The sequence below is a fragment of the Chamaea fasciata genome, unplaced genomic scaffold (genome assembly GCF_029207755.1).
Source record: "Chamaea fasciata isolate MVZ Bird 193981 ecotype frontalis unplaced genomic scaffold, bChaFas1.0.hap1 SCAF_13, whole genome shotgun sequence".
Taxonomy (NCBI): Eukaryota; Metazoa; Chordata; class Aves; order Passeriformes; family Sylviidae; genus Chamaea; species Chamaea fasciata.
The window spans coordinates 16954648-16981843 of NW_027094098.1; the positions used below are offsets into that span (position 1 = coordinate 16954648).

General features: G+C 41.7%; 1 protein-coding gene across 7 annotated transcripts in view; it reads right to left on the reverse strand.

Annotated features, from left to right (window-relative positions):
- Positions 1-27196, reverse strand: part of FOXP1 (forkhead box P1) — a 438146-nt gene that overhangs the window by 202172 nt on the left and 208778 nt on the right. For 3 of the 7 annotated variants that reach the window (XM_066195730.1, XM_066195729.1, XM_066195721.1), the window contains exon 3: positions 18089-18154. The gene's annotated coding sequence lies outside the window, so the exon portion shown is untranslated. Of the gene's footprint in view, positions 1-18088; positions 18155-23524; positions 24986-25246; positions 25701-27196 lie in introns of those variants that run through there. The other 4 variants (XM_066195733.1, XM_066195722.1, XM_066195723.1 and 1 more) reach the window with 3 other exon arrangements.

The window sequence follows — 27196 nt, forward strand, 5'->3', positions numbered from 1 at the left end:
TAAGCAACGGCATACTTAACAGTTACATGTTACCGTTCATGATAATGCAATATTTCATTTGGGTGATTTAGAAGTCCCTCTTGACCAACTTACAGTGAGACACCAAACGCTTCATCAATCACAACCATTTTTATTCACAATCCAGTGCAAAAACTACAGGGAGAGTTGAATTTTCAGCAACCCATTGGGGAGGGGATTGCTACTAGCTCTGAAAATCCTCCTATCTCACCAATTTTTATGTTAGATTCAAATATATTTTCTTTCTAAGCAGCATTCCATTTTCCTGCCTCTCTCTGCCGCGTTTCTTATCGTGGCAGGGTGAAAGAGTATCCAATTTAATATCTGTTTTGCAGGACAGGAGATTTTTTCATATCTTATGCACTAAGGAAAGCTGCAGGGGATGGCTTAGCAGGCTGAGCATCACGTTTTAAATACCTAGACTCCCTGGAACCACAGATCCCATCAGGTCGACTGAGCCCTTCATGTTTCTGGGGTAGATAAATTAAGTGTCACACTGTTTACTTTGTCAGGGTCTGCAGTAAAGGTCCTGTCTGTTCTGCATGGAGCTGAAGGTTAAAGTCTCATGGTTGAGACACAGCACCAGGTGCCACCTTGATCTCACCAACTCTAATGACAATTCTGCCATTTCTGTTAAGAGAGACAATCCAGGGATCTGCTCCAAAAACTTGCTGTAACGTTACTGGATGACTGAAAATTATTCAATGGCTTATCGGCCTCGGTTTTGGTGACTGTTAAACAGAAAAAAAAATACATCTACACCTCCCAGATGTTTAATTCATAAGTTATACAAAACTGTCAGATCTATGGATGACAGAAGAGAGATATTCATCATTTTTACAGCCTGATTTCTGTGGTTGGAGGTAACTCTATGTTTCTGCAAAGTCATACCCTCTTCCCACTCCTCTGCACCACACGATAGCAGTGGCTGAGCCCATTCACATTAATGGCTCACAAGAGAAGCCTTTTAGAAGGAAATCACTGGAGAGAAGTAGTACAAAATAACCAGGAAAGAGAAAACATTAATAAGAAGAAGAATCACAAAAGTCACAGCTTTCATGGCCAGTTGTGTACAGACATGCATCCATCCTCACAAACACAAAAACCTCCTCAAACCCAGACACCTAAGAGAGGTCTTTCTATCTCCAAAAGGTCTGATTCATGAAGAACAGACTCAGTGTTGAAGAAAACAGGATGCTTTGAGAAGGGCAGCTGTAAATATGCGCTTGGAACCCATTCCTGGCCTTACTCTTAGCTTTGCAGCTGCCATTATTTTACTGGATTTAGCTACACAGAAGATTCTGGGAAAGGTGGGTGAAGGGAAATAAAATGTAACAATAGAAAAACAAATACAGTTCTTCAAAATCATCTCCCTTTTAAATAGAAATTAGGCAGAAAAAATATTTCCTTTTACCTTGGTTAGGAAAAGGAGTGTGTTTTGATTTGTTTCCACAACAGCTGACAGTACACATTCCCTGCTTAGGGTACCAGAAATAATTACCATCACTCTTAAAATGTGTGTTATGGTGACGTACCAGAGGTTAAATGTGGCTGTTGGCTTTACTGGCTGCAATTCCTTCTCAGGTGGCTTAGCACAATTCCCACTTTTTTTTTTTTCCAAACTACCCAAGAACCTGCTGGAGCTCCAGCCTTACATATTACTAGGATTAAGTAAAAGAGAGAAGAAAGACTCTTTCAGTTCTATTTACACATAGCTACATTCAAACTGCTTTTTAATGGAGTTTGGCTACCAGAGGACATGGTATCAAACTGATTTTTGAAAACATCTCATATTGAATCTAAGACATCCAAAGATACTGTTTGTTTTGCAGAAGGGAAAACTCCCAAGGAAAGGAACCAGACAAATAATACTGGGTAGGGCCTGTTTTTACTGCTGTGTCTGGTACATTTGTTTTTAGAGGCAGGGCAAAGATCCTTAGAAATGGTGATCAAGATATTCCCTCTCAAACCAAACCAAACCAAACCCAACCCAACCAGCAGAATCTGCTACAAAGAATGAAGACTTTGCCCCAAATCCCTCTGTTGATCCTGGAGTTTCAGTGTCTATAAGTTTTCACCACCTTGGTTAAGGATGTCCAGGTCTGCCCTACATACTCCAGCTCTGGCAGGGGACAGAGCTAAAGGAGAAAAAATAAGGAAGGTCAGGAGGGGGATGTGCAGTAAAACTAAACCAATTAGCACAGATTTTCCTCCAAAACTGCTTTGAAATAATTATTACAGCACCTCGTTAGTTTGCACTTTAAGTTGGACAAGAACATAAACTCCTGACCAAAGTCCTGTCCCCAACAAAGCCCTTGCAAGGTGCCTGGCTGGCAGGTGTGTCTCCAGACTTACAGAGAATCATAAAATCCTTAAGGAAAAAGGGTGGGAGCAAGGAGACAGAGGTGCACTGCTCTTCCCCACACTTGTCTCTTGGCCCCAGGGACATGGAGTCGGCCTTGGAGCTCGGCCCTTCCATCTTCCTTGGCTCAGCCTAACGAGATTCCCTCCATATTCCCACCTGCCCTCTTTGTGCTCTCTGCTGAGCAGAACACAACTGGCCCCAAAGAGGTGCCAGCTGCCCTTGGGGCACCAGCAGCTCTTTCATCAAACAGGCAAATCCTTCATGTCCAGCATGTCCCCGAATGCGCTGAACCGCGTCCGCAGAGCCTGGCCACAGGTCCCAGCTCAGGGAGTGAAGCAGAAAAGACAATCATTGGCCTTGACTCCAAGCTCCTGTTTCAGTGCTTCAAGTCACTAGTGGTCAGCAAGGAGACTATGGACGTGTGCTGGTGTGCTCAAACGGAAAAAGCTGGAATGAAAAGCAGGGTGAGCTTTCCAAAGCACCCTGCTATCCCCAGGGTGAGCCAGGGCGCACTCCCTGGCAGTGGGCTCCCAACAGGGCTCTTGGATGGCTGGTCACACCCGCTGCTTCAAATCAACAAGCAAACCAAAGTGAGATATGGAAAGGACAAGGTGAATTGTAGATGAAAGTGAAATATCCCTCCTCTCTATCAGCTCTGAGGGGTAAAGGATGAAACAGGATGAAACTGGTTTTGGTTAGAGCTGTAAAAGAATCGCAGGGAGAGAGCACTTACTGAGAAATGTATTTTCATGTAAACTTTTATGCGCCCATCCCTTGTAGCTGGACATCAGGGAGGATGTTAATAAACATCATCAGGGGGAGAAAAACACAGTAAAAAAAGAAAATCAGACTACAAACCCATCTTTTCCAAGATGTTCAAAATAGCTTTGCAGCTATATACTGCGGGGAGCCGAGCACACTCAGATACAAGTTTGCATCTTAAACGTAAGCGCACATACATACAAACAAGGTTTTGCAGATATTTGTTAGCTGTACTACAAGATTTTCCAGGGCTGGTGCTGCAGCTTATGTTACCGTGCTTTTATATAGCTGCAGATCAGCCCCCTAAGAAGCAGCCTTGGAGAGAAGCTGAAATAGTGACAGTTTGTGTTGCTGGGGATATTTCTGAGACGCAGTTGCTGTTTACTGTGTTTCTATTTCCAATCAAGCTGCAAAGTCCACCCATAAAACATGAGGAGGCATTTCTTTGGGTGTGGGACAGTGCAACATGCACACAAGGAGGACCAGCTCTTCAGCTGCTCCACCAAAATACTCGTAGCCCTATCTGCAGCAGAGCATTTGGCCCATAAAAAAAGAAAACTATAGCCAAAGTCCCCAGTTACAAAGCTTCTCTCAGTATATATTTATGCACAAAGCTCAAATAATTTAATACCACGCCTCACTAATCATGTGAATGCACAATTCTTGCAGGGGCAAATGGTTCTTTTATCTCGTGCACCTCTTGCTCTTGGCTGGAAAAGGTGCCTCAGAATCTTACTGGCACTTTTAAAGGTGGCACCTACCTATTTGTGGCATACACAGTCCACTGTGATTCACTGTAGGCTCCCCAAAATAGATTAACCCACACTAAAAGGAGTCAAAACCTAGTCCTAATGATGGCAAATCACAGCACATGGCCAGTTGGACAACTTCTTTCCACTTCAGAGGGGAAATTAGGTGATACACTCTGGAGTATGTTCTCCTTGTTACACTCCTGTTACCCTGTTAATGCTAATGATTGTACAAAGTCTGAGAAAAATGCCACCAACACTTAAAACAGAGGAAGATTGGTCAAGAATATGCAAAAGCATATGCAAAGTTATCTAAACAGTATTTCAACATAACAATTTTCTTCCTTATTCCCTTTTTTACTTAAAAGCAAGAGGCGTGCAGGATTGCAAAAACATACAATTTGCCAACAAATGTACAATCTACAGCTCATGAAAAATAGAGAAATGGAGACCCAAAATTCGAGGCCGGTACAAGTTCATAATATGAACTGGAGATCAGAAAACTGGCTCCTAAAGTAAAAAAAAAAAAAGAACACTAATTCCATTTTTTGCTAAGAAAACCATTTCCTACCAACTTTGAAAACAAGAATGCCTACAGTGATCTGGGCTCTCTGTGATGGTTTTGGCTTGGCTTCCTTGCCCCTCCTCAGCTGCGTGGCCAAGTGTGAGTCTAACCATGAAGTTCAGAGAGTTGTGTTCTTCTTAACCTTCCACTTCATGCTTCCAAGTTTAGACTGCAGTAAAACAGCCTTTCAGAAATTTCCCTTATTCTTCATTACTTCTAAGGTGAGAGTTTACATTTCAGCCCGTATCTGCGATGCCAGACTACTGCAGAAGCACAACACTGAGTTAATATACTGGGGTTTAGCCTTTTTCTACTGCTCCTTGGATTTTTAATTTATTTTTTAGAACTACTACAAGAGCAGCTCAGTGGCTTCGAAAGTGCCATGAGCTTTTGCCCAAATTTTGATCCCTGGACACAAAAAGAAAGAAAGAGGTGATCTATTGGATGCAAGACTTGCAACTGCAACTTGCAATCGTGCATTGTGGTGGGGTAGCATAGTGACTAATTATTACCTTCATTAAACACCCAGTGACAAGTCCATGCTGTCACCACGTCCCACCAATGCTCGTATGAACAGAGATGGGGTGAGAACTGAAAGTACCCTAACTGATCCTGAAAAACTGTTCTCCTTCCCACCACCCACTCTTCCAAGCCACAGGATGCTTTCCAGAGTGGTTATGAGCTCCACCTCAGTCTGGGCTGGTCAAGATGAATCTTGCCTTTGAGCAAGACAGAAAAACTCACAAGGGAGAAAATCAGATTTGGAAACTAAATGTTTTGTAATCTCCTGCCATGCAATTTGGTTTGCAGGCAAACTTCCAACCCTTTGAACAGCAAAAAAAACCAGACAAATACACTGTCTTCTACCATCTCCTGGTATATTAAGGCCAGAGTGTGATGTGATCCCACACACATTTAAAAAGCTGTACGAGCAGAAGGGAGTGATGCGCCCATGCCCAGTGGCAGAGGAGACAGCAAACACAGCACACAGAATCAAACAGAGCCAGAAGAACCACTTCCGTTAGGCAAATTTATCTTCCCATGCTCCCTTGCCGAACTGGACGTGCCTTTCCTGGCACGAGGAGCACCTGGGTGATCTGTGCTGCTGCTGCTGCTGCTGCTGAGGTGACTCTCTGCATCAGGAGAACCTGGAGCATCCAATCTTTGGCCAAAGGAGAGCAGCAGACAAGGAAAAAAGAAACACCATCAAAGCCAAGCAGCAGTGCTCTGGGTATGACTGGGTTATTGCACTGCTCTTATCAGCACACACGAGTTCAAGGTCAGCCTTGATGCACTCTCTGAAAACTGACACTGCCTGTGTCCTGCAGTCAGCACAGCTTCAAACCAAGGCGCCCAATTATTAGCAGTTATTTTGTTTATTATTGTGGGGCCTCGGGACAAACAAAAAAAGGAGCCCCATTGTGCTCAGCATCATACAGAAATGCTTAATTAGCCTCTTCTTAGGTTGTTCCCTTCAGCTTCCTTTAAGCAAGACATTTTCAAATATAAATAAATTCGAATTTCAGAATTCCAGAAATCAGTTCCCTGGAATTTGTGTCCGTAAAAATTTAATGTGAATTCGCCTTCCCAAATTTCAGCTGTACACCAAACACTTCACTCCTTAAGAAAAAATTATATTATAAAATATTGGTCCTTGGGATGTAAACAGACTTTTGTCATTCAGTTAAAGCTCATTTAAGCTCAAATTTTCTCTGAACTATGTGAGAGTTGCAAAATCACTGGTTTCTCTCCTCAAACTACAGTATTTATGTATCAACAACATAAATGACAAATGTACAGGAATATTCACAAACTGGAAAAACAAATTAAGAGCAGAGTTTGACTCAGTAAAAACTGATCTGTGAAATGTGAAGCCAAGCTGCAGTCTCCTGAGTTCAGCAGAATAATGAAACCAGCTCGTAGATAGAGGAGTACTAACACTGTCACAGAAGTAAATGCAGGAAAACACAAACAAAATTTGTGAAGGAAAAGTAAAACCTCAGACTTCCCTCTTTCTCTGGAGGCATCTGGTCACGTACTTTCTTAGAGATGCCAAGGTAGCTGTACCAATGGTCCAGTCTCCCACACCAGCACTTGACAGTGCTCTTAAAACTCGCTAAATTCAAAAGGGAGAGAAGAAAGTGAGGCAAGAGGAAGGCAGCCCATCCTTTCAAGAGCCATTCACCCACAGTGTCCAATCACCCCAACTTGTCAGCAGACAGATCCTGAGGATCACACCATCACTTGAAAGCATTTTATGACCATTTTCAAATGCAAATACTTTCCGCTGAGTCTCCACCTCGCTCAGATTTGTACCAATAATTTAGAGGTCACCAGCTATTACATCTTATTATCTAACCCTTCAGACTCTGCTTTCCTTCTTTTTACTCTTACTGTTCGCTGATGTTTCCATTCACCTTTGAAGATGCCTGTTTAATTTAGCTGGGTTTTCAGACCACACTGTGAATTACATTTCCCACAAGCTTATTCCAGCAATTTCTCGGCAATAAATGATATTTGGATACCCCACAGAAACCCCACATCAAATATTGATTACTGTTATTTCCATTACCAGAGGCTAAACCAGTTAGGTCCTAAGGGCAAATTAAAGAGCTTGCTTCAAAGTTCTGGTCCTTTAGAGGAAGGATGTAACTATTCTCCATAACAAGGAAGATGCTGACACTAAAGCAAATAATTACCCTAAAAATGGTTCATTCTCTGGCTTGGTTAAAGAAAGAAAATATAGTAAACTACTTTGCATGCAGAGGATAAAATCAATGTAGTTTCCATTCAGGCAATAAAAATTATAGCATATTGCTTTAGATACATAGATACTCTTTATTTAAGGTGGAGTTTCCACAATTCCCTGCTGAATACCCAGCGCTGCAGCATGCACCTCTCTATAGCACTCAGCAATCTCTGCTTGACATTAGTACTAAACAATATTCATTAAGAGCATAACACTAAAGTGCAACATGTAAGTAAATCAAACTCTCAATGCTCTATTTTACAAATTTCATGGGCCACTGGGGATAATTAAAAGGGTAATTATACAAAGTTGGTGCAGTTTTGAGACTCAAATGACATTTTCTGCTTTAAAGCACTTGATAATCTGGTATTTTTCTACTAAGACAGTCTTTTTGTACTTTGATGGTCAGACAGCATAAACAAACAAGAATTGTTTTTAAGGTATTTCAATTCTTTTTTCTATCCCTCTCTCCCCACACTGTTTTTCTTGATCAATACCACTCACTAGTTATTCCTAAAAGCCCCATGTTATGAAGAAAAGTGAGACCTTTGGAAAAAAAAAAAAAAAAGTCCCTGATCACCATAAAATGCCACTGAGTCTCACGTCTGGTTTAAACCGTGGCTCTGAACAAAAATGGCATTGCTTTGGGTGTTTACAGCACTGGAGCACTGTTTGGTTTGTCACTGTGTTTAACCACTGCTCTAAAGCCAGCAAAGTACATTACTGGTAGTAACAGCTCATGAAAAATACAGCGAAGAAACTGCTAGTGGCAGAAGCATTTAACTTTCTTGTTAGCAGCCTCCCCCATGTGGCACTTTAGCACCAGCAAGTTGTTTATTATGTTCTGTGCCAGGCAAAACTGATTAAATGGGGCTCTTAAGAATCAAAGCGTTATAAATTCATGGAAATACAGCAAGCAATAAATTCCATGGAATTAAAAGCTTACTAGTGCTATTAGCATTTCAGGGTGTTTGCATTGTTAATAGTGATGTGCAAAAATGATGTTCCTATAAGACAAGGAAAACGAACAGAACATATGCTTTAGCTGCTATATTTTTATACCATGTCATCATCGATGGCATTTTTTTTTTCCAAAAAACCTAAAAAGCTTATTAATGTTTTCAGGAAAAAAACTGAACCAAGGGTCTGTAGACCAAGGATTTACATCCCTAGTTAAAGAGAAGTATTATGTAGGAAACACAACATTGGTGTGACTCTGTGGAAGAGCAGGAGATTGATTCCCTGGAACAGAGCTGGGAGGAGGGAGAAGGGGTGAGGCAGGGTGACTTTGGTGACACCATGGGGACACAGTACAACACAACTTGCTAACAATTTAATAAGTAAACTCGATGCATAGTAATTCATAATACCAAAAAGAAAGGGCAATGTAGTCTGACCTGGTGGTCAGTAAATCTGTCAACAGCTCTCTAAAGAGACATCTTTACTCCGGGTCACTCTATCATCATTCCATGGGAATGACTCTGCTGGCAGGTGACTAACTTCTCCATCATTACTGCAGAGCTCCATGTGAAACACGAGCCCAGGCTGGGATGAGGCCTTCCCTTATGCCCATCTGTTTGCAGGTAGCTGATAACTTTGTAAATGGAATTCCTTTCAAGCGGAAACTTGGTAAAGAAACCGCTTTAGGTGTGTGGCTGAGCAAAAGAGGAATGGGACACCTTTCAAAAACTGCAAAAAATAGGCCTTGCAGGGTTTGTGGTTGGATTTTTGGGGAGTTTTTTGCATTGGGTTTGTTGTTTTCTTTTGAAAAAGGAACAATTTGTACCTTTTTGAGCTGCCTGAGCACACAGCAGCCGGATAACCTAACCTGCAATGTCCCTCTGGAGGGCAAGGGGCAAATCTTGCTCTTGTTGCAGACAGGAAAATCAAGTCACTGCCTTGTTGCCACAGTTAAGGTCTGACACAGAATAAAGAGCATATTCTGGATGGCACATCATGCACAGCTGGCAGCGTGCAAAGTCAGAAAAAAAAAACCAAGAAAGCTTTGTCCAGAACAAACAGTCCCCATGCCATGGAGTGAGTCAGCTGCAGGGGTAGGAAACGAACCCCAAATCCTGTCCTGTGGGCTCAAGCTCTGTGCAAAGGACACATTAACAGCAAAAACTCTCCCCCAAGACTGAGGGGCTTGACATTTTGTTTGCCTCAGGCAAAACAAAACAAAGCAGTAGGTTTTTAACTGCTCAGAGGCACGTTGTCCTTTTGATGTACGCCTGTCCTGGCAGTCGCACATCTGCATCGGGAGAGAAATAGCCCAGTTTTTTTGGCAGTTATTTAGTCCTTTTCATCTGAAAGTTGAAAATGCACCACCGGTGAACCTTTGCAGCTCTGGGTTCTGCATATAAAAAGCAGCTGCTGAATGCATGCAGGGAGCGAGGGCTTTTTCTTAATGTTTGAACAGTTCCAAGTTCAAACCCATTAAAGTCCAGGTCACACCGGGATCATGTCACTGTTAATGCATCCAGTTACACGCTGAGGGAAACCCAATATAAAACTATGATAAACTCGAGTTCTCCTGCAGAGATACTCTAAGGTCTTGCCCAGATGATGCCACAGATCACACTTCATGGGCGGTGACCGGACAGGATGTCAATGTCAGAGGACAGGTCTCTTTACAGCTGCTCTTAAAGAGGTCTCCTCAAATGTCCACCAAGCTTGGTGGGACATTTTCCCTTCCCTCCTCCTGGGGGAAGAACTTACTGTCCCAGGGGTGTTTCCTCTTACACATCACAGGTTCCCACACAACCCCCTCCCACAGCACCAGCAGCCCACCCATTGCTCTGCTTCACAGGGAACACCCCTAACCCTATGCTCCTTCTCTTGGGGGCCAGTCCTCTCTGCAGGTGGGCACGGTCCCACTTCTTCCTGAGAGTCTTCACATCTGGCCAGCTGTGTGCTGCCCGAGGCATGGCAGCAGCAAGGGAGCAGGAGACTTGGGACAGCTACAGCCCCAGCCACCTGGAGATACTGCAGGACCCTCTGCAGATGCCTGGTCCCTCATCACACAGCTGGTACAGCCCTACTCCCTTGCTAAGAGGGCAACTGGCAGCTTCTGGCGGGGTAACTTCAAAGACAGGTTCCTCAAGTGATGGAGTACAAGTGACACTGGGATGCAGGGGATGTAGCACAGCACAGCTCTGCCCACCCAGGAATCACTGCAGGACTTCAGCATCAGCTTCAAACACAGCCAGGCCTAATAAACCAAACTATTTACACAGCTCCTCTCTGAGCTTTCCACCCTAACTATACTGGGAAAGGAGGAAAAGGACTTTACTGGACTTTTTCACTGGACTTTTTCACCCTGTCAAGTATCTAGAAAATCCAGTGGCTGATCGGGATGTATTTCAAGGTGAGTTAACCATGGCAGCTTATGGAGCAGCATTGCTCCAGATGACCTGCAGATCATGAACATAGGACACAAATTTTGGGGAGATTTAGCATGCACACGCTATACACATCGGATTTACACCATGCGCATGTTGGATTTACACTTTTCTTCTTGCAATTTTCTGAAATTTACTGCAGGGTTAAAAAGCTGGAAAGAATCGTGAATGGTGTCAGAGATTCAAGATGTATAATTTTTTAAAATTAATAACTTTATTAGTAAAATTCAAATTGTCTTTAAAAAAATTGCCTTGTGCACTTGAGTCTCACTGAGGAGAAACTTAGAAAAGCCAGTCTGCATTTTTAAACTCTATTCTCTCAGATATTCACCATTCCAAAGAACAGGTCAGACTCTCCTTCTGATTACATGAATAAAAAATCCAGGTAATTCTTTCAATTTTAACTAATGCTTTGTCTAATTAGCTTTTTTTCCCTCCCAAAATATGTATTTATCTGCTGTGAAATCAAAGGCAGAAATGAATTGGTTTGAAGATAGCAGAGAGTAAATAGCAAGTTTGGAACCTTGCAGCCTTACCCTGGCAATTTGTCTCATATAATTGACTCCGCAGACATGCTTACAATTTCTTACAACTTTTACAAGACCTCCTGTGGGCTCATTTTAACGTTCTCCAAAACTGAGCTCAAAGCTTTGGACTCTCTAAGCAAGTAGCACCAAAAGCAATCATCTTTCCCTCCTTAAAAAAAAAGGAAACAAACAATAAACCCACACTTTTCTTCCTAGATATTGGGTCTTAAGGAGGAACAAAGATGCAAATGAATTTGCATTTTTTCAGAGATATTTTTTCTGTTCCTTTTCAATAACAACATTTTTAATAATGTTCTCTTTGCATTCACTAAATCTTTAGAAGCAATAAAATAAATTTCCCAGTAAAATTCCCTTTCCCAATTACTGGAATAAAATTTAAATGGAGAAGGATGACAGCAATAAAACAAAGTCAAACCACAGAAAAGGGGTTAAAAAGTCTCCCACCCCCCTAGAAAAGGAAATGTTCTCATTGCCCATATTACTGATTTATGCTGTTGTTGGCTTTTAAATGCAGCATTTCTATTTCTAAGATCTTCACAGACAATTACTAATGTCACAACTCTGTGGCCCAGCTCCATTGGTGGAAGTGCCCCAGGAGCAGGAAATGCTGTGCCCTTCCACAGACATTTCCTTCCAGTGCTGGGATCCACTAACCCTTAATAAGTCAGAGGATTAGATGAAACACTCGTAGTACAACTAATAAAGATAAATACAGGGGCTATCAAAACTAACAGAAAGGGTATGACGGGAGAAGGAAGTAGACCTATTATTCAAAGGATGCCAATTTGTCCTTTTTTTTTTTTTTAATGGGGGGGGAACAACTTTACCCTTAAAAAAACCCCAGATCATCATATTTCAACAAAAATCTATTTTGAAAAGCCGTGTTATAACCTTGGATATTAATGGTTTGCAATAGAAATGACGTCAGAGTCTTAGTTACAAATGTCCAAATGTTTGTGCTACCCTATTAAAAAAATAAACAGTGAGCTCAGAGTCAAAAATTACCCGTTTCAGCAATTAAGCAACATTACGCAAAACACACTGAAAAGTATAGGGCCAGCAGAGGTGGGAGAGCCAGAAATTAAATTCACACATTGCACTGGGAGAAACTTTGAACAATTAAACATCTCAGAGGTGGTGTCTGAAGTTCCTGCCATTATCTGAGTGAAAAATGCTTTCCTATGTTGCAGTGAGAAATATGGGCAGGCTATCAGGACCAAAACCTGATTTTTTTCTTTCTTTCTTTCAATGCCCTGGCACTAGGATGAGCTACCAGATTAGAAAGGGTGGCCTCCCATAATGCCCACTGACATCACTGGTCTTGTAACCCTTGTAAAACACGGCTGCCATCGTTGGACAACAATAACTTAAACATCATGGAAGATATACTTCTGGTGCAGGAGCAGGCAACAGGCAGTGACCTTATAGATGACCAAATAAAATATGCAACAAGAATCTATTTCTGGAGTCATTTTCTCACATCTCCAGATTTTATAACATGGGAATGTGCACTGTCTGTGTGTTCCAAAGGCAGGATCCAAGCCTGCAGGTGGCTCTTGCCCTTGTGCTGAGAGACAGGCATGGCCATGAGACCCCAGCAGACAGCACTGGTGTGTCTGGAAGCCCACCAAGACTATCACAAGCAAGTGAAAAACAACACTGTCACCACTGGCCTGGCAGCATAACTTGTAAGAAGTGTTAGCACAGCTCTGAATTCAGAGTTTTCTGTCTGCTCCAGAAGGAAACCTTGAAACTGGATATTTCCATCACATTCTGGGTTTGAGACCAAGCATGAGTTCAAGCTATCTGAATTGGAGGCCATGCCCTGCTTCTGGAATAACAGACCAATGCTGTTCCTGCCTTTGCCATGCCCAATTCTTTCCTCAGCCAAGCTGTGATAAAATGCGGCAAATCCTGACATATTATCCAGCTTGGTTTTGAAGAACCAGGCCAGAAATTGCAGAGTCTGCATCACATGGTGTATTATGAGCTGTTTCCTTGGTGCACCTGTACTGGCAAACATCGGTGCATCCTTTTTGGCTGCTTAATTTGCAGTCACATCCTTTACATGTTGTGCCATTTGCAGTACATGCATTTGTTTCAATACCTGCACCTGTTTGATCTGTGGTTGCAGATGAGGCGAATCTGGAGGTGTGTATGAACCTCTCAGCACGGTGCTCCATGTTCTTCATGGATTCAGAATGGATGATGGTACTAAGAGGAGAAACACTGTGGGATTATGTAAAAGCCTGGACAAATCTTGCTCACTTTAGCAATCTTCTTGAAGACCAGAAAGATTTGGTCCAAAAGCATCAGATAAGAGGATCAAAACCTGCTAATGAGTATCTTAAAGCAGAGAAACATATTTTACTATCAACCTACTTGAAGATTTATAAGATATTAAGGAATATTAAGAAGAAGAAAAAGAAGAAAAGCTAAATGGGCCAAAAGAAAACAAAAGAATCATGTTCTCTCGAGATTGCTAATGCTGGCAGACAATAGCACAGAAAGAACTCCTCTGACAGATCTTTGAAGTCTTCAATGCAGCAAGCTAGTGGGCCATGTTAATGAGATTTGCTCAGATACTTCTTAAATTATCCCAAAATGTCTTAATCTACTACATTGTCTTGACCCAATTGCTTCAGAAAAGTCACAGCTTCCCACATGTCTGGACTCAACTTTTCATTCAAATAGGGAAGGTCTTCAAACACTTTGTGTTTCCAATGACCCCCACACAGACTTTTTAGGGTTTTCCCCAAAACATCCAGGTAATGTTGTAATTTCTGTTACTAATGAATATGGAAACACTTTGCATCACACTGTACCTTTGAACCTTAGGAAAAGGTGTGACCTTAGGACCATCCAGTAACTCAAGGTTCTTAACAATTAAGATGTCACAACTTCTCCCAATAATCCAAAAGTAAATAAATCCAGTCTTAGATGAGGCCTGACAGACGCTCCAGCTACAGGAATACCACCCCAGCAGCAAGGAAACAGCAGGGATCAATGGGATCAGTCTCCCCAGCCCCCGTTTCCTGCTGAGGGTGAAAAAAGTGTTCATCCAAAATGTTTCCAGTACAGCCCTGTGCAATTTGGGCCCACGGCAGAGAAAACTAGAGAAAAAGTCCAAGAACCAGGTTGCCTGCTCTGTTACAACCTTCCTTATGACTGCACCCCAGCCCATATTCAGGACCCATGTTCAGAATTAGCTGCACACATGTTCTAGGGACAGAAGCTGTTTCTGCTCCCTAATATGCTTTAAGACCTTTAGGTCAAAAGCAGGAAGAGTCAAGGTGCCAAATTCACTGGGGAAACCATCATCCTACAAGCTTTCCACTGCCTGATGTGCAAACACTCCTGCCACGCAAGCCAGCACAAAAAAATAGGACTGAGGACATCACCAGCACACCTTCTGGAAGTCACCAGGAAGGGAGAGTGCTGGGGAGAAACTGCACACGCTGCCGAGCCTTTCATAAGCAGAAATGTGTCTGAAAGAGCTGGTTTCAGGGTTTTGACTTTTGCCTGCAATGGCTAAGAAAGATGTGGTACAGCAACTTGACAACCTGGTTTGAGAACCATTTCTCTTCCTGATGAAACAAAGTTGGAAAAAAGTGAAAATTTTTTGTCCACTTTGTTTTTCACGTAGACCAACTACACAATCCATTTTTTTGTACTGAGCTTAGAAGGAAAAGTCCTTCTGACCTTTCTCCTGGCTTGAATGGAACAAAGGAGAAAATACACCTATATAAGAAATTTAAAGCACAAACTCACAGATTTATCTGTTGATCATCTCATTCAGCCCTGAGTTTCAGCAAGCAGCTTCTGGTTTATTATCAATATTTAATCAGCATTTAACTCTGACAAGCATTAAGATTTGAAATTCTAAACTAAGTGCAACTTTGCTAAATCCTTTGTGTTGATTTTTTGGCTGTTAAAGATTTTCTAAAGGATTCTATCTTTGCTATCTTAAAAGTCTACACGTGCCTTTTGTTATCAATAATGTACAATTTTAGTAGCATGTTCTGTACTTTTCAATTTTTTCAGCATGCAAGGTATCCCTGATTTACAGTGCTCACTGAATGCTGTTTGATTATTGAAAATGCTTTTACTACATTTAAACAAATGACTTCTCCTGGAAAACTAACACCATTGTCCATAATTCTATAAAAATACATTTCCTCTTCCTTCTCCCCAAATCAAACATTTCGAATTCTCTACTTTGAGGAAAAACTGGCACACAATTAGGCATCATGCCTAACAGTGCTAAATAAAGGAGAAGGCAAACATCTTAATTCTGAAGGTTTAACCATCAAAGCCCCTTGCTGTATCTGTTCTGCTATTTGTGCTTCTACTCAGAGATCCTTGGAGCTCACAAAAAAAAGCAAAAAAAAAAAGCAAAAAAAGCAAAAAAAAAAGCAAAAAAAAAAAAAAAAAAGCAAACAAAACAGGCAGAATAAAAATCTATTTTGCCAGCCCTGAGCTGCCTCCCACCCCACATGCCCGAGGCCAGGCTCGCGCGCAGGGCTGGGACGCCCGGGGCCACGCGGCTGCTCCTCAAGGAGCAGAGTCCTGCTCTGCAACTGCTCTGAGCGGCTTAACCACTAACTCAGGAGATGGGATTTCACCTGAAATTAAGCTATCAAGCAATTGAGCTCAAACTCAATCAACCAAACCCTTAACCTTCCCTGTTTCAGTGGCACTGCTCTAATTAGGACTCTATCACTATTTCCATTACTATCTCCTATTCTCGTGGTTTATTATCTCAGCGGTTTCAATTCTTGCCCAGTTTAAATTTGACATCCAGTTTCTTGGACCACATATCATTCATTATGGCGTTATTTTATGAAATATGTTGCAGGACTACAGACCGATCCTGCAATAAATAGGTTTTCTTTGAAAACTGCACCCCTCACTGCAGCAGAAGCAGGACAGAGCAAAACCTTCTTTGAGAAACAATCCTGACATTAAAGGACATGTTGAATAGCTTGTTTTCCATTAAGTTTTAAATTTTGTTGAGTAGTTTGATAACATACCCTTGAACACAGATCCACCTGCACACGCCACGACTGCCCCTTGCTTCTCCAGTCCTCACTGTCTTCCCCCTAAGCTTGAACCAGCTTCTAGGAAACAGTGTTTGGCTGAACTCAGCTTACCAGCTCTGCTCAGGGGTGAGAATCAATAACCTGTGATACACAGGAGATCAGACTGAAACATCTAATGGTCTTTTCCAGTGAATCACCCAAACTGCTTTCTGCTGAAGGATGAGTGACAAGAGGGCATGTGCGTGAGTGGTGCACTGATGGTAGTAGTACAAAATAGATCTGCTTTTGGAGACACAGCCTACAGGGATCAGGGAGTCTAAAGGTGCTGCATTTAACACCACCAAAATTCCCAGTTTTCCTGGGTCACATGGGACACAGCCACACATGAACCAGGAACAAGAGACTCATTAATTATGAGGCCCTCTGATGCACCTGGGACTTCAAATTCTTCCCTTCTTCACAAAAACTCAAAGGAGGAACAACACTGCAGAGCAAGGAAGTACTATCTCCTTTAACTGCAGGATCTGCTTCTTCTCCAGTAGCTGAAATACATCTAATACTTCATGGGCTCCACCATAAAAAAACAAACCGGCAAGATTCAAATCTCGAAGAGAGGGATATATCATATAGCTGACATATACCACTGGCATGGCCAAGGATTGCAATATTCACTTGAACTTCATGAATTTCATCCTAACTAAATAGATATTTTTGGCAACAAAGAACTGAAAAAAAAATTCCCAGATCATCCTCAGATCTATTTTAATTTAAAACAGAAGAGAACAGGGACATTTTTTCCCCCCTTCAAGTACATTTTAATAAAATTAAAAATAAAAATAGCTCTAATTCACTCCAGTGCATTTAGTCATTCTGTAAAATTCTAAGTTTAAAATGAAATCACCATTTTATATTCAAACAAGGTCAAGAGAACAGCACTAACGAGCACTGACATCACAGCGAACAGCAGCCACTGCTCAGCGCTTACATCAGTGTTGCTTGTTGCTATGGTGCTTAACCGACTATTAATTTCTGAAAGAAGGTGATTATAAAGCAGCCATATGAACCTCAGTCAGATGACACCCTTCAGTACCAAACACTGATCCCTGCGTTACTCTTCTCTTCTGCGAGTTAATTTTGTGAATCACCACTTTTGTGATGTTAATATTCCTTCCCAACTTGAAACTTTGGACCAGAAGAGAGGCAAGGAGTTAATTTAGAAGCAAAGGACTTTCACGCTGCTTTAAATAAAAATCATTTTGCAGAGAGTGATATTTCTTTCCTTTTTGCTGTGCTCCAAAAGACTAAAAAGCATGTGTTTTAACTTTTGCAGTGATAATAAGCAATCAAATTAACGGCTAAATTTTGCTCTCCTGCTCTGCTCAACGTGCTGCTGGAAATCCAGGAGTGTCTCAGCCTGGGATTAAGTAGCACTGAAGCTGACTTGACCACTACCCAGGGATTTGCCTCAGAATGGGGACCCTGCCACAGCCTGTGCCATTGCATTTCCCAGCCCAGCAGCCATGGACCATGAACCTGCCACAAAGACCAGCCAGAGCAGGGTCTTCCCATTCCCACACAGGCTCTGCCCAGGTACCAAACAGCCTTTTCAGAACATGGCTGAAAACCAGAAAGTGCATCTTTTTGGCCTTGCTCCTGAAATGCAACTGGACACCTAAACCACCTAAAACATTGGCTTCTTCAGCAAAACATGAGTTTTAAGGCACAGCATTTACTCCCAAAGCTCCAAGCCCACCGCTGCAAACTTTATCCACGTTGCCAGAAAAGCCTTTACTTGTGCAGCTAAAGTACGGTCCTGGGGTTTGCAGGATCAGATCCTTTGTTCAGACATACTTCAAAAACTGTGTGAAAAACAGTATATTTGTATTTACCTTCTTCAGTTGCTCCTGTAAAGCAATCTTCAGTTACAGCCGCCCAAAAAGGTCACTCTTCTTACCCTGCAGAGAAAGGAGGTAACACACGTGACTCTGGGTCAGTGTCAGCAGCAACACCCAAAGCATTTTCATTGGCAGAACATTTGCAAGTACAAACATAAATAAAGCAACAAATGAATCTAATCGTGTTTAATGGTGAATGACTTTCAGAGAGAGTTAATAAAAACAATCAAGTCACAGGACTGCTGCTTATCAGTACCAGCTAGCGTGAGGTTCTTCAGTTCAGCACAAACAACTTGGTCTTTGGGAGGAGAAAAAGAGAAGCAAAAAACCCCATGGAGATGAGACATCTTTGTTCTCTAACATAAACTTTCTTAATCTTGATGTCTATCAATCTATTTTCAGTTTGAATAATAAATGAGTTCAGTTCTTTGTTTCAGAAATCTGACTATTGTCTGCATGGGTTCTCCTTACTTAAGGCATTTTAAGACCATTTGTAACCGCTGCTATTTTATCTTCTGGATCCTTTCTTCTGTCTCATCCTTTTCCACAGAGATACAGTCCTAGATGAGATTTTAGAACTAGCTGCATCTTCCTAATTCAGAAAGTTGTTTATTGTCTTGGGATATCTTCTCATTAAGCATTACCAAGAGCACGCCAAGCACGCCAAGGTGGTGAGAGCAGTGGGTATTAAAAGGAGGAATAATTAAAGTGTATCTTTATAAAAAGTAGGAGGGAGAAAACAGCACGTGTAGGTTTTTTTTACCCTGTATATTACTGCATCTTGTGTACTCTCTCTTATGCAAAAGAGTATGTAATCTTTTAAGAAACATGACAATCTGCCACTTTCTGTTCATGTAATTGGGATCAACATATGGTACAAGAGAAAAGAAAAACATTTGTTTATTAATTTAGATCAAGTTACTAACTCAAACCACTAACAGCATTCAGAATTAATTCCACATCAATTGACCAAATACCTTAACAGAGTAAAATTATAACATAATTTCACTGAAATGTTGATCTTCTGCCGCAGGGGTACAGAGTGATATGTAATATAGACAGAAAGAAATATGCGATAATTTGGTGACACAGATGACTTCATACAAAACGGAAAGTCAGTGACATGTGGATGTGTAAGACAGAGCTACGTGAAACTCCATTTCATAAAATTCACACAGTGATGTGGAGTTTTGGGGGTGTTTGTGAAACTCACCAAATGGTAAGTTGTGCTATTTACATCACTAGGTGAAGCTTTTTACTGAAGCAGTAAAATACCAACCTCTGGGAAAAAAATCAGAATCTTCACTAAGTTCTTTCAAAAGAATATGAACTCATTCACCATTTATTTTGGGAGGAAAAAATGTTTTCACAATGATAATGAGGCATTACTTCTTTACCATTGAAACCTGATTATTTTTAGCTGGGAGAAAAAAGGTTACCCTGATATGAAATGAATATTGGTTTTATCTGTTGCTCACTGGCACTTTAGTTCATTTTTATTTTTTTACGTTTTGAGTGAGAAGCTCCTCACAGTTCTTGTAATGCAGTACCAGAACATCAGGGGCCAAAATTTGTGCATGTTTGCTGTATAGGAAGCCCTGTGTGCCTTGCTAAGGTACACATATAAGACATTCCTGATTCTGCACTGTAAAGGACATAACACTACTCCATCATAATAGGTCAGGGCTCACCTTCCTGAGAGTATGTAAAACAATACATCTTTTATGTAAAATACATGACCTCCGACATGTGATGTGCTCTTAGATTAGCAACAATAAAGGCTTTTATCCTGCTTTGCTGCAGGGGTTATCTTGGGTTTGACACTTTAAACCTCTTTTCGTATTTATCTGTTTTATAAATTTTCTGGGTATTTGGCAGTCACATCCTTATTTTGGCAGTATTTTGGCAAGCAGACTTCATTTCTACCCTGAGTCTTCATGATAGCAAATGAACCATCTTAAAATGTACTTTTTAAGGAAGCTGCTGAAAATTACACGTTTGCATAAAATGTACATTGGGCAGTGCTGAAAAAGGCAGGTATCATTTTCTAAACACATTTGTCTTGCATGAACCAAACGCACTCTAAGGAAATCCAGCCCAACAATCAGCTGGTGGGAGACCAACAGGGTCTACAGGGGGCTGAGGAGGACTCTGCTCTCCTCACAAATTACTCGCTGATTGAAACCCAGACCGCTTTAATTTTTGGTTATCACACTCCTGTTATATGTTACCTGGCTTTCAAAAATATGGATAATGTACCATTGAAGTTAAAATGAGCAGCAGAAACAGCTGTTCCCACCTGTGAAAATTTCTCATTAATAGTCTAAAAGTTGAGTATCTCAAAACATAGAAACACAAATACAGATTTTCCTCCTGAAACTGTTTATACGGGTGAGCGAATTGATGTAGGCAACACACATTCCTTCCATCATGCTGTCTTTAAGATAAACACAAAGTACCATCAACACTGTAAGTGTGTGTGTGGAGCAAACAAAGAAAAAAATCCCATCCTACTAAAGCAAGACATTTCGCTACACTCATATTTTCCCCCCAAAGGAGATGATTAAAATAGAAAACCAAACCACAAACAAAAATCCACTTTGCAAGCAAGCAGCAGTGGTCCTGCTGCCTGATGAGCAGAGAGAAGGTGTCAAAGCACCCTCAACGCCTCCTCCAAGGCTCAACTGATTCCCTACACAAGGAAGAGTCCACAGAAAACTCTGTGTCCTGAACAGATTTTACCAGATATTCCTGAAAATGTCAGGTTTCTTCAACACCTGCCTCAGTTTACCCACCAGCAAGATAAATAATTGTTAACAGAGTTTGAAATCCTTGGTTATAAAGATACTTTTTAAAACAATATTTTGGGCAGGATTTGGAAAGACGGCAATAATCTGAACAAGATCATGCCCTGAGCCAGCACCACAACCTCTTCCACCTCTTCCATTCTTGTCCTGGACCAGGTCCTACCTATTCACCCGGTACCAAGGGAGCAGACAAAGAGCAGGAGCTTTGCCATTACACCTGCTGTTGGGCTGGACCTGGTAACTCTTCTGATCCCACAACATTTATTTGATTTAGTGATCTCCTCCTCCTGGGCAGCGAGGTCATTCCAGGGAGGCTCCAGGATGGAGCCCTAACTCCAAGGGATTGCAAAACCAAATGTAACCAGTAATACAGAGAATACTCAGAAACAGACACTATTGCAGAATGAAAGTCTACTTAAAACTCTAACATTTTTACTAATATCTAAATGAGAACAGCCTTGGGTATAGCCAAAAATAGATTAACAAGGACCTTGATCCCACACAAACTGGCTCTGAGTAATTTTACACAGGAAAGTAGAACACCAGTTGAGCTGCTCCTCTGCTCAGAATTACGCATGTACATTTTTTTCTCAGTGTCCCAGCCCTCAGAAGCCTACAATTTATTACAGGAAACCTAAAGCAGCAAAGGATTCTCCCCCTTCACTACCTAGAAAGCACGCTTTCTTAAAAAATATAAAAAAAGAGAAAACAGACACACGCACCTGATAGCACAAGAAAAAAATAGGTTTTGAAATTAGATTTTGATTTATTTTTCTTATATAAGACCAGCTGAGATGTATTTAATGTGTGTGATTAAAATATTTACTAAAAAGCTTCCTGGAAGTTTTAAAATACCAAAAACTGATCACCAAAATAAGCACTTCTGTGCAGTAATTTCTTCTAAATAAAGTGAACCATAACCACCTAATACAGCTGTTCTTTCCCCTCAAAACTCCCTGCGTCACATTCAACTGCACACAGACTGAAATATGAAATATGTCCTAGTATTCGCATAACCACTATTTTCTTGTCCTATTCAGGAAAAGACACAGTCTGTGATTTTATCAACCTCGTATTTGCAAGAGAAAAACAAAAATGTTTTTTTATTTGGTATTTTGCTGGTTCTGAAAATACAGGATGTACACTGATTGTGGAGAAAACATCTGGTACCAGGCAGACTCGTGGGCCAGTCCTGCACTTTCCTCAACCAGCACACTCAGCTGGGTTACTTGCACTAACACAAATCATGTCTAGAACTGTTTTGAGGACGGTCAGTAGTTGTCTCTTCAGTTTTATTGTACCAGTTTTGTTTTTAAAGAGCTATCTAGCAACCTGAAAAAAAATACATAAACATAATAAAACTAGATACTTCAAATAATCTGAGAGAGTATTTTTTTCTGACCACTGTCAAGGCGGCCACTTTTAATTGTGCAGCATATATTAAATCTCAGGAGGCACGGCACAGGAGATTTTCTATACCAGGAGTCGCTACCACCTTCTCAGAAAGTGAGATGCAGGTGAACAGTGAAACTGTGAGAGACTAAGGGCACTTCTTCCACCTCTCTTTGAAGAGGGGGAAGTGAATTTGGTACAGGCCAAAACACAGGGATATCAGTGCTCACTACCTTGCTGCTTCTCAGTGGAAGGAGGGAGCAAATCATACTCTATTTTCCTTTTCAGTCATTAGCAGGCTGTTCAGAATCTCTGGCTGGTGCTTATTATTTATTCCAAACAGAAAATAAAATAAAATAAAAATAAATAGCAGCACGAGGACAAAGCTATGCACAGCACATTTGCTCTTTCAAAATAATATTACCTTTCAAGTCCACCGTAACCTTGGAAAAGAATAACTCGGTGCAAGCCAAATCTACAAAACTAATCACGATTCGTTCCTCCCCCGCTTTTTAACAGCTCTTACAGGGAACACACGGGTGCAGTTCGCAGGCAAGTTGGGAACAGCTCGCTTCCAACACGGGATCTGCACCGCGATCGCTCAGTCCTGCATCTCTGACTGATGGATTGCTTGTTTGCCTCTCGTGTGTGACAGCGCTGGCCCTCACCGAATCCGTCCCAGGTGAAGGCAAGGCGCTCCCGGGAGCCACCCAGCCCGTCAGGTGAGGAGAGGCCATCCCCGAGGCAGATCCCATCTCCCTCGGCCACATCCCACCTCCCCGAGCCAGGGGCCACCATCTCCTGGAGCCAGAGCCAGCCATCAAACGCCGCCGCCTGGCTCGTATCGCCAGATCTTCCCCGATTCTTAAAATAAACTCCCCGTGCCTCCGTGCCGGCCTTAACCATTTTTATGCCTGTGCTACAACTCTCCTGCTGAAACTTGACCTCTCCGGGCGGCAGCAGGCGGAGGATGCCCGTGCCCAGCGGCGGCACCGCGGCGGCTGCGGGCACCGGGGCCGGTCCCGCCGCTGCCCGGCCGGGGCAACACCCCGGGGCCCCTCGGGCAAGGCTGGCGCTGCCCCCAGCGCCACTTTCCGCGCACACACACACACGTACACACACACACACACGGCCACGGGGACACACCGCCCTCCCCGAGCCGTGACCCCGGCGCTGCTCGGGGGCACTTCCCCGCCGCAGCCTCCCCCGCCGCCCCCGTCCCGTCCCTTACCTGGCAGGCGAGTGACACTCCTGGTCGTGGTCATGTGAAAATATTTTCGAGGTATCCTTTAACAGCCTTTAAATATTGAAGCCTAAAAACAATATTTGCTGCTTTACCTTTTGAAGCTTTAACAAAAGCTTTGTTTTAGCATTTACCTCGGTGTGCAATAAGAGTTAATAATCAAATCCGTCCCAACCCCCACAAATGTTAAACAAAAAGATAAAAGAAATGCAAATAGCTATTGTCATGGAAAGTTAAAGTACCTGTCTGTATTTTTAAGTGAAAACTATTATCTCTATCAATCAAAATTTAAGAATACAATAGCACTAATCACACGAGGTGCTTTGACTGAGGTACTTTTCCTCATAAAAAGTTTTTTGTTGTTTTTTTTTTTTTTTTTTTAACTGGTGCATAAAAGTAATACACTTACAATTAGACACGGTATTTGTAATTTTGTTATTAAAAAACCTCAGCAGTCTTATTGTTAATAAATGCCTCTGAGTCTGTAGGCTGATTCGTACCCAAGAAGACCAAAGTCCCTACATATTTTAATAAGGTTGATGAAATTTTATTCAGATTCTCACACTTTCCAACATGTGGTGGAACAGCACACTCTTCTGTTTGAGAGGAGTTACTCAAACGAAGGAAATAGTTAATTGGGAACCAAAACTACTACTTCTGGCCTCGCCGCACATTTTCCACATTTCTCCAAGCGCTGTCTGTGCTTCAACCCTCAGCCTCCAAGACGTGCCCTTTGTCGTCTTTTCTTTAATTTTTGATGCCAATTCCTTCCCGTCGGACCCCGACGCTCTCCCAGCCCAGCACACATTACGTATACACTGTGTACATTGTGCAGGCACACCGCACGGATTCTCTCCAAAGTCATTTTTAAAACTAATTTGTCCAGACGGAATCAGAAACCGAGCTGCGCAGTTAATAAGTGCAGGAGCGAGCGGCAGTAATTACGCCTGTACTAAAAGAAAGAGCCCGAGATTAAAATACCTATAAGTAAATAGTTGAGGCAGGATGCCATTATGCAAACTCCGCTCTCGGGGAGGGATGTCTCCCACACTGAGGAGCAATAGGACTGTCATTTTTTCCCCCTGCAATATCAGGTTTCCTACTCCACAGCTCTGGTACTCTGCATCATGGCTAACATCTCTAGTGTGCTATTAATATCAATGAAGAGACGATTCAATTTCCACATAAGAAAAACCTCCCTATTACAGCGCAGACATTCGAGTGAGGACCCTTGCAAAGGAAACAATAAAGACCAGAGGGTTGCTTTTTTTTTTTTCCTCCCCCCTTCCTCCTCCTCCTTTTTTTTTTTTTTTTTTTTTTTTTTTTCCCCCTTGCAGCTTCTTTTGCAGTTCTGCGTTGCTCACTGTTTGAAAGCTTTTAGCTAACAATGGAAGCATTATCTTCAGGACAGTTACAAAACAGGATTTGTTAGTACAAAGAATAATAACACCGAACTCATCCCCCCCTGCCCCCCCAACTTCCCCGCCCCACAAATACCTGCCTATTGCAATATGGCATTTAATCCTTGGTTCAGAAGTATATTCCAGAAACACCTGTATTCTTGATCTAATTCCCTGCAACAAACTCCCTCAGCGGACCCGATTTGCTCAAGGAGGTTTTGGACAACTACAAACAAACAAACAAATATTTTGCGCATTTTTAAAATGGAACAGAAACAAAAGTATCTTTCTCTACCGAGTGAAAACTTACCCATTAATGAGGAAGAAAAAGGCTTAGAGCTGTACAGTAATTCCCAACCAACTGCAGAAAGTTGAGAGTTTGAAAACACTAAAGCACTTTTGACTATCAAGCCTTTCTGTGCTTCAACACTGGCTGCAGTGTAAGGAAGGACTGAAGGTATGTGGTCTAAACACAACAAAAGCCACTGCCTTACTCTAGATTAAATATGCAGGAAGAGGCCCCTTTGCATAAACACAAACACTCAGCAAATGAGTAACTGGCTCAAATCAGACGCCTGCTGTGCATTCTACCTGTCCTGATCTCTGACAAGCTACACAGCTTGTTTAAGGGGGTAGGAGCTGCAAAATCAAATCAAATCATAGCGCTAAACGCTCTGCTCCTCTGATAGTAAATAACAACAGCACCAACAACTCCACGCCAAACGCTCATTTCTAATCTAAGCATTCCTCTGGCACAGAGCTGAATCGTGTGCTGTGCCCACTTTGGCTCAGCCACCCATCTCACCACAGCAGAAGAAACACAACCAAACACCACCTGTAAAATTAATTTTCATTAACTGTGCTGAAATCCAATACATTCCTGGCCTGGCCTTTTCTTAACAAGGATTTAAAATTAATACAGAGACTTTTGGTTGAGTTGACAGATTAAATCTGCATTTGCTTTTACTATCCTTGTTTTGTTTACTATATAAAAGACATTCCACACACAGATCTATTTTAGCTGTTATGAATCACCACAAAATGCACACCTATTTACTAGTTTATTTGGGGAAGAGGAATAAATTTCTGAAGCATTCCTTAAAAACATTATTTTCAAAATATTGCTCTCATGAAATGACCCCTCCAAACTATATTTACTTCAAAAAACAACTAAATTAGAGACTGTGATAACCACCAAACACATCTAAACATTTATTATTATAATTGAATATCCATAATTATATACTGTGATTTACTCTTCCTTCTAGAGAAATAAATTATTTTTCAGTCTCGTTTATCCTTCCAGTCCAGAAATAGAATGAAGCAGCACGATTTTAAAGCAATTGGAATTCACCAGTGTCCCTTCCTAACTTAAGGAGTCAAATCACATTGACCTTTTATTGTAAGTCTCAGCTACATGTTGGTTTTGGTAATTTAATTATTTTTTAATAACTTGCAGTATTAAATGATTGCCATTGAAACACAAATAAGATTATACTCCTCTGCCTTACTCTCTGGTGCTCCAGACTACAGCGTAACATGGACGACACGACTGCGTCCGGCCCCGAAATTTCATTCGGAAAGAGCACTTACACACAGGCAGGCACAGGAAAATTCAGCCTTTCAAGATGCAACACACATTTACTGGATTCTCAAGCATGTGTCACAGATTATTTCAAAGGATCCTGGATATAACTCACAGTTTTAATGGGCATCGAGTGTGTTCAGTTCCACTGAGCCCTTGTTTGGTATGGAGGGAGTTTTTACACCTCCTTGGATAAACTCACCAGGGTTAAAGCACAAAAACATTGATACCGTGAGCTAGTCAAGCCTTACAGGATAAAAATCCTCCAAGAAAGAATCCCGCAAGAAATTTTAGAGCTCCTCTGTCGTTCACCATTTTTACATTGAAATGACCTTCCAAATAAGGCGTCAGATAATACAGTTCACACAGATGATACCGATCTAACCTTGATGCAAATAAACCATAGAACAAAATTTAATCAGTGTATCACTGTGTAAAAGCCTTTGTCCATCCCAATGGAGCTTCTAATGACTGTTTTGGCAGTTCTGGCTGGTAGTTATGCCTCCCTGCTCATATATATCTCATACTGGTTGAGCAAGCTAATGGAACTGCTGTTAGTGGAATCCAATATTAATACCCTGCATCGTGCAAAACTGGATGCAGCTGAATATATTACACAATTACAGGTAGTATCTAATTCCACAGGTATTAGATACTGGTCTCTAAATTAATATT